The sequence below is a fragment of the Apteryx rowi genome, unplaced genomic scaffold (genome assembly GCF_003343035.1).
Source record: "Apteryx rowi isolate R43461 unplaced genomic scaffold, aptRow1 scaffold_425, whole genome shotgun sequence".
NCBI classification, from domain to species: Eukaryota; Metazoa; Chordata; class Aves; order Apterygiformes; family Apterygidae; genus Apteryx; species Apteryx rowi.
Genome location: NW_020450678.1, coordinates 556087 through 564428, shown reverse-complemented (window position 1 = coordinate 564428; position 8342 = coordinate 556087).

The following is an 8342-nucleotide window of genomic DNA, read 5'->3' as shown; positions in this document are numbered from 1 at the left end:
TGGAGATGCTAACCAGCTGCTTGTGCTTGGGGTACCCGGGCAGTTTTTACTGGTGCTCAGAGTATGAGTTGTGCTTCCAGATATAGGCAATGCAGTTTCTTCATCTTTTGCAACCAGGAGTGTTCTGGTGCCATGGCCTGGCCTGTGTCTGAGCATCTCCAGCATCCTATCTGGATTAGATAGCAAAGGGCTCCAGGATGCTATCTTCTCTGATCTAAGCAGCATAGCTTCAGTTCCAGTCTGGTAAAGCTCCTACACTCTAGTCTCCCTGTAACTTCTTCACCCCTCCCTTTGTTGCCTGGGCCACCACAAACTCTGCTTCAGGAACCCATCTGTAAAGTGGAGAAAACGGTATGTTCCTGGAGCTGGGAAGTGATATGAGATAAATACATCAATGCCAGAAGGAAGCCAGCTGGTAAAGATACAATGAGCCTAGATAAGCCCAACCAAAATCAAATGGATTTTCTTTTTCCTTGTAACACAAAAAGGATAACTAACATTCTGCTATGTTGGTGCTGAAACTTAACAGCTGTTGCTGCTGCATCTTACTGAAAAAAATTACCAGTCAATGGTCATGTCAGGGTATTGCCCAATGAACACAGCCCAGCGCTATGACACCAGTTGCTGTGCAAATCTTGACAAAGAAAAAAATGCCAGCCATGAAAAGAGAAGGATCCCATGTAAGGTGTGGCTGGGAACACTCTTTGCTCACCCTACCACACTGTGCAACAGGCGCCTCTTCCTGCAGCTGTCTGATCCCTCCTCACAACTAGCAAGTGTCCTGTGGGGAATCTGCTGAGGAATGATGTGGTTTAATGGAGCAACACAGGCTGGAGAGCAGAGAAATCAGACACAGCTGAAGGGTTATTTTGGGAGAAGGATGAAGCAACACGGATGTGCCCCTTTGACTCACTCTGTGTTGATTAGGAATGGGATACAGATATGCCTTCAAAAAGGCGCAGAAGTGGAAAGGAAGGAAATTTAAGCATGGGAATCATCAGTCCCAGCTTAGATGTATGACTTAAAAGTCGTACATCTTAGTCTGAACTAATCACTGTAAACTCCAAGTGTAGTTGATGGAAAGAAATAGGTACTTTCAGGGGTGTTTCTGCTCTAAGAGACATTTAAAATGAGTCAGGTGATCCATCAACTGGGTTTCTCTCCACTGATTAGAGTCTTGAGGATGGCAAATTCAGAATAAGCTATCTAATACATAGTAGATACAGGTAATACAGGTAGGCTGAATCCTATGCTAGACAAAGTCTTTATTTTTCTTGGTCTGCTTAGAGTGTTTGTATATAGAGTAGTACCCACAATCAGTAAAGAGCCAGAGCCAAGAAGAAATATTGATCTGCACTTGACTCTCCCTTGGGTAGATCTATACCTCATGCCACAGCCCAGCACACAACAGAGGATCTGTTCTTTAAGCACCATGTTTACAAGGCCCACTGATACGTTTCCATGTTGCAGCAGCACTTACAAGGACAAACAACCTTATTTTTTTGTTCCCTTTAAACAGATTTGGTAAGTTTGTGTTCTTTTGAAAGCAAAACAAATGCTAATACTATTCTAAAACAAAAGACCTCTCTACAGCTGTGGAACTCCAATATAAAGGTGGGAAAATACAGCCCATAGATTAATTTGCTACACACCTTAGGAGAAATCTGATGTAATCATATGATAGGAATCAGTAACCTAAAGATCAATATTTTTTGTGTGTTCTTGACTCTTAAAAAGCTGAGCTAGGAATTTACTAATGACAAGTCAAATTATTGGCTGAGCAAATACATCCTTGGAGGATTAAAATAGTTTGCAAGTACTGCCAGGTCTGCAATTGCTGACAGTATAATTTCATTAGTATAATATAGTTTTAGGGCAAGGAAAGTTTATCCAAATACACTTTAAATGTTGGGATGACATCATCTGCCTTGCTTAGACTATCATCAGAAGTCATTTACTTCTCTCTCTGGCCAAGCCCTTGGTCTATCTTTGATACCTGAACAAAGACGACAAATGCTGCTTCTGTTCTGTCTCCTACATCCTGGCTCAAAGGAGTGCTTGTGCAAGAACCTTGTGTCTTATTAGTAGCTGATGAGGAAAGAAGAGAGCATGAAAGAATTGAAAGAGCACACTTCTGTGCTGTGTTTTCCACTTGGGACATCTGAACATCTGACATCCACTTGGGACCTCTGAAAAAAACCATTGCATCATGCTGTGTTTTTTGCTGTCTTGGCTAACATTTCTTAATTTTTACAAACACCTCTTCAGTGGAAAATGTTTCTGAGTGTCCCTTATGGACATGCAAGACTGGGTGAGTAATGGGAATTCCTAACAATCTAAATCAACAAAATGCTTGCCAGAGAGAGAACTGGTATGACAAGTACCTTTCTCCAACACAATCAAAATTAGAAGACCAAACATTTCCTATTACAAAAGACCATTCAAATTTCATGGCTAGGCTTTGATGCTGGAACTCATTTAATTGCTAGGAATAGAAACAAAAAGAAGACAAATTTTCCAAAAAGGTATTGGACACCACATTTCTTTCATTAGTCTTTTCATGAGACTTTTCCAACAAAACTGAGCCTACAAATATAGTTAATTAGGCATAATCATTTGAATACCTGCTTTCTATACTTCAGTATTCTTTTTACYAGATTTGTGAAACTGGAACCATTTGTACTCAGTTTTAAGCAATCTTCAGTCATAGCTAACAAAAGTTGACAACAGGAGCTATCTCATTCTTCATTGTAGTGTCACTGATTTGGGTGGTATTTGAGAACTTTAGACCCTTAGGCTGGAAGAAATGCTGGTGTTGGATGGAGGCAAATCACTGGGACAATGCGCGGGTATAGCACTGGCAGGCTAAGCAGAAGAAATGAACTCTAAGAAGGGACTGGATCACCCAATGCATGGTGAGTTCACCAGCACAACCATTTTCCAACAGTTGCATCCAGTTTGGCTTTGCTTTTAGACAGCCAAACAGCGGGACTTCCTTTACTTCCCTTTGCCTTCTCAGGCAAAGGATCAGTCTCCCAAGCATTACAGGAAGGCAACGCTGACAGTCCCAGTTTCTATTTCAGCATACATGGGTTTCAACTTCCAGTGTGTGATGCTTTTGCTGTAAGGTTCAGAGGAAGCATCTCATCGCAAATTGCTGGACTCTGCAAAATCTGCTTTGGGGCCATTTAAACTGTGTATCATTGCAGCAAGGGACACTTTCAAAGACTTAGACCTAAACATGCCAGCTGTCTGCATTGCAGCAGTGTGTCCAGGCCCTGGGGACACCACCAGCCCTCCCTGTCCCTGCCCACCTCCAGGGCCTCCCCGACCCTGCCCAGCCCCAGGCCCCCATCTCAGGCCAGCCCAGGGCTGTCAATCCCTGCCCCATGACACCGCAGCAGTGCCAGCTCCAGCCCTACCACGGCCCTGCCCCTGCCCGGCCACAAGCTCCCCGACCCCAGCCCATGGGCAACTACCCATCCCAGCCTCAGCCCATCCCTGTGGTGGTGCCCAGTTCCCAGGGTTGGGGCTGCCCTGGCCGCCCCCGGGGCCCTGCTGCCTGGCAGGTGGTGGGACAGGCCCCGAGAAGCAAGCATCCCTGCAGCACCTGGCAGTGTCACATCCAGAGCCCCCTTCGGAGAGGTCAGAGACACTCCACAGCTCCTGGAAACCCAGGGACCAGAAATCGTTCGGTAGCAGAGGTCACTGGCCTCTGCCAGCCCTGTCAGGTTTGTTCTTGTTGATAGCAATGACATAAATAACAACTCACTAAAATGCAGAAGTGATTTACTTTAAGCACTTTAGCACCTGCTGTTACTCATTAAGGGATTATCATGCCCCAGACTGTTACTAGCAGTCTAGCATTTACCATTTTAGCATATGGCATGTTTGTGCGAGTTATCTCCTAACAGTGGGTTCATGCACTTATTCTGGCCTCTTCCTGGCTCCCAAGACCTTCATGCTAAGATTTCACATGTAAGTTGAAGCCACAGGTCCTGGAGGGTGAAAGATTAGTAGAAAATTCAATAATTACAGCTACATGCATGCTATTAATGTTTAATGTCAGCATTTGGCAGTATATCATGATTTAAAACAGTAGATACAGTATTTCATACTGTCCACCAGGGCTGGATTCCCTAACAAATTTCATGGCAGATATTCAACAAACCTTGCTATACCATAGTATAAATATCTGTCTCAGTCCTCCTAATCTCCCCTTCCTACTTACTTGCTGTAATTGCTAATTCTTCTGTTCTCCAGTACCCAAAGCAGATACTTTCTCACCTTAGCATTTTACAGTTTTCTGGTTCTGCAAACTTACTCCTTAGTCTCATTCTATTTAGACTGGTCACCTGCAAGACTGAGTTATAGAAGAGTGCAGCTGATTTTTTTTTTCCTGGCCTGGTAATTTCCTGGCACTATCTGTTTCCTAATGCCAGCGCAGGTCCCAGAGGTGCCCGCTGTGCCTTTGTCGAACTATGCGTTACTATCAACATCCTCTCCTCTCCCCACTCTCACCATCAAAACCTTCACTGAAGATTACTTGAATTTTACTGCTTAATACAGCTATATGGACTTTATGTGGCCACTTATCTGGTCTTAAGGAAGTATTATTTAGGAACAGTGCCAATGGCATTTCCCAAAGAGGAAGGAAGGAATGGTCTGTGCCCCAAAGATACAGGAAATGGAAAAGAGAACGTGCTAACAACGGAGAGGCCCTACTTCTTTCCCAGACAAAGTTGTTTGTGAGGAAAAGCTCCAATAATATGGGGGGGAAAAAAAGTGAGCAAAAGTAGAGAAGGGAAACAATGTAAATAGAAGTTGAAATTGTACTTAAAAAACATCTGTCACTTCTTTGGGGCTGGTCTACATTACTACATCCTATGTTATTCTTGTGCAAAGTTATCTAAATAATAGATTTATGGAATGAAGACTGGTCCRTAAAACATTTGGCTTGAGATATTTTGGAGGGAAAGCTTAACATTTTTATAAAACATCATAGTACAAAACTTCATATAAAATTCAATTTAAAACAAGCATTGGTACAAAGCAAGGGAAGAGGCAGAAGGTTACTCTGTAAAAAGTCTTTGAAAGGTTTACTTAGGAAATAGCTTTGGAGGACTATTTTAAATCTAAAAGTATGCTCAGAGGCAAGGAAGATACTTCTGCTACAGATGAAAAGAGGCTTGCTGAGGGCCTAATTTATTTACTTGCAAATATAAAGCTTAAGTTTAATGGTCTGGTTGAATTTTCATATAGAGAAAGAATAAAGAAAGAGAAAATGTTCTAAAGTAAACCTGTAGGGGAATATATTGGCATTTCTTTTTACATGTGGAGTGTAGGCTTAGTTGAGGTACTTGCCCAATATATCTGTTCAAAAGATGTCTAACAGAACACTGTCTGTCTGACAGAATTCCCAGGAGAATTTTTCAGGGACATTTTAAAAAGAAGGTGAATCAGAAAATAACACAGGATGCATTGTTAATGTTTAGATCAAAATTCAGATTTTTCAAAGGACTTTACAAATTCAAAGAGGGCCTAAACCATACGGGACTTGAAAGTTAGATTCCAGAAAGGGAACGCTAAATCTGTTACTGATGTTCTCTGTACATTGAATTAGGAAAGTTAGAAATCAAAGGATGAGATTTGCAGTGCTCAGCTGCTGACTGGAGAGAAGCCTGAGCCAGCTGGCCAGTAGTCCAATTACTGGGATGGTGACCAAGAAGGGTGAAGTACTCCCTTCAAATGTATTTCATCACATTCAAATCAAGTAGATAAGCTATTTCTGGGAATAGCTTCAGTTTTGGTTATTGACCACTTTATGATGAAACACACTTTAACCAGAAAATTTTTTGCTCTACTCCATTTCAAATCCCTCAAAAGTCCTGGAACATTTCAGCCTTTTGACGGTTTCCTGTTAATAGAGTTTTCTATGGTACAAAAATAAACACATCACCAATACCATTGCATGTATGTTGCAACATACATGTCTTCCCCAGTCATCCAGAATTTTTTGGTGTTTGACAAACAGAAAAACTGTGTTAGAATGTTTTTTTCATATGCCTCTTTATGTTATGAAATATGCATGTATACAAGAAGATTGGAAGTAATCATAAGCAAGTGAAATGGAAAAGTCTCCCTCCCACTGAGGAGCTGAAGAGGGTTTGTGTAACCTTTTCACCCTCTCACTGGGGAATCAACAGGTCTAGTATGTACGGTCCCTGGGAGGACCGTTTCTAGGTTGTTTCTAGGTTAGTTCTTCCTCGTTGTTGTTGCCCATGAGGCATTAGTTTAAATATAACATGTCAATCTCCCTCTTCTGCTTTTAAATAACCTTTAACACAACTTAAAAAGCCTGAAGTAGGGATTTTGACAAATTTTAACAAAACAGTAGTATTAAAAGCATTTTGGCTATGAGCTGACTAGACAACCTGGTGACTCTCTGGAAGGTTAAGTCKAGGCTTCTCCAGTGTGTGCAGAAATACTGGTAGATTTTTCTCTCCAAGTATGGAACTGTTATCAGATGAGTCATTTCTTTTTCTGCACATCTTGTCCTGCAAGTTTAAGCTAAGACTGTGGTGAAAGCAGTAAACATGTCAATAGCATAGTTGAATGCTAAAGTTACTTTGAGGCCCCTGACTCTTAATTGGGTACTGCAATCACAAAACTAAAAAATGCAGCTGGTTTTTGAGGAAAGCTGCTTGATTTTTCTATTAGAAAAGTGAGAAAATCAAAGTCAGCCTGGAGAGCATGTGTCATGTCTAGGATTGCAGCTTCTCTAGAATAAGACACTACTTACTATGGAAAAAAATGGAAACACAATACAAAATGTTGATGCTCATAGTTCTAAATATATATATTTTACTTCCAGCAAAAAGCACTAAAAAAAAGTCTGTGGGAAATACCAGAGGTTTTCAGTGACTTATATGATTACAATTCCTCACTAGCTATTGTATTTATGAGCCTTGGTCTGTCTTCAGATTTTTCCAGGTAGAAGTCATCATTTCAGTTGTTGAAAGTAACGTTTGCAGTACTGAGTACAGCAATGTAATACAGGGATTGTTTTGTGTGAGTACCTATTGCCATCACAATTAACCATGTTCCCACTGCAGTAGCACTCAGTGGGGAGTGCATATCCGATACGGCTGCCCACTTGGAGGAGATTGTAGGAGAAAACTTGAGGATAGTATATGAATATATATACATGAATATATGTAACATGAAAGTATTGCCAARGTCGGCAATACTTTACATTTTGTTCTCAGGTCACCTCTGTTGAACTGAAAGACTATTTTTTTCGTTTTGTAATGTGAGGATTTTCTTTGTTTTTGCTGTATTATACCCTTAACTATCAGGTACATTCTTCAGGCCAGTCAGCGGAAATTGCAGTAAATCTGTACAGCTCTGTGAACATGTGGTACCATCCCAATTGGCTTGCATCCCATTCATCTGAATTGATCTCTTGGGAAAATGTTTTTGAAAGGAGAAGTGGTTCAGCCAAAAATAGATTGTTGCTTTGAAATTTGCCTTCTAAAGGCCACTAAGTAATCAAATTAGCCCTTTGATTGGGAGGAAACCTACTTAGCTCTGGCTGGCATGTGTACTAATGACCATAGAGGAGTGTGTTTTGCATAAGCTGGGCAGAAAGTTCCCAGGAAATGACCATGACCTGTTTCCTTTAGAATAAGACATTTCATCAGGTGAAGATTGAACAGCCCTTGCTTTGGCCTACAGTGTCTCCTGAGGTGGCATCACTGGAGGTCATTATCTAGCCTAGATGTCCATAATTCAGATGCAAATTGTGCCAACAAGGCCCCGCAGTGCTATTTAGGTACTTACCTTCAGGCTTCATTTTACTAAGATGATTCTGAGAAGGGGATGATGTTATAATTAGGACACGAAGCTGGGCTGTAGGGGATGATGATGATATGGTGACTCAATTTCTCACTTGCTGGTGGGATAACAACTGTTTCATGTGGGTGTTGGAAGGACTGTAATTCTGTGATATTCTAGAGGTGTCTCCATCTCCGAGTGACAGGCATCACTGGTAAAAAGCTGCAAATGAGCCAGTGCCTTCTATCTCAGAAAGATGAAACAAGATAACTGAATGAATGGTGAAAATTGTACACACTTGCATTTTTTGTACACCTAACAATGGGATTATCTAAGTAATTGGCTGGCCACCCAGCAAGATGTAATATCTAGATTTTATCAATGACTAGTTTCCTGTGAGCTAGTCAAGTCATGGACTGCTTCTGCAGCACAGTAGAGCCCTGATCTTGTTTCTTTGTCACAGAAATTTCTAACAGTCTAAACCAAACGAGTTTCCTAGAGTGAAT